Below are 265 nucleotides of genomic sequence, written 5' to 3' on the forward strand. Positions count from 1 at the left end.
AGTTGAATACATCATGATGTGTATGACATCACATGAGACAAGTTGAATACATCATGATGTGTATAACATCACATGAGACAAGTTGAATACATCATGCTGTGTATGACATCACATGAATGAGATTAGTTGAATACATCATGATGTGTATGACATCAAATGAATGAGATTAGTTGAATACATCATGATGCGTATGACATCACATGAGACAAGTTGAATACATCATGATGTGTATAACATCACATGAGACAAGTTGAATACATCATGA

General features: G+C 33.2%; 1 protein-coding gene across 1 annotated transcript in view; it reads right to left on the reverse strand.

Annotated features, from left to right (window-relative positions):
- Positions 1-265, reverse strand: part of LOC119424712 (transportin-1) — a 58,659-nt gene that overhangs the window by 57,075 nt on the left and 1,319 nt on the right. The window lies entirely within an intron of this gene.

Source organism: Nematolebias whitei, chromosome 18, assembly GCF_014905685.2.
Source record: "Nematolebias whitei isolate Nwh7 chromosome 18, NemWhi1, whole genome shotgun sequence".
NCBI classification, from domain to species: domain Eukaryota; kingdom Metazoa; phylum Chordata; class Actinopteri; order Cyprinodontiformes; family Rivulidae; genus Nematolebias; species Nematolebias whitei.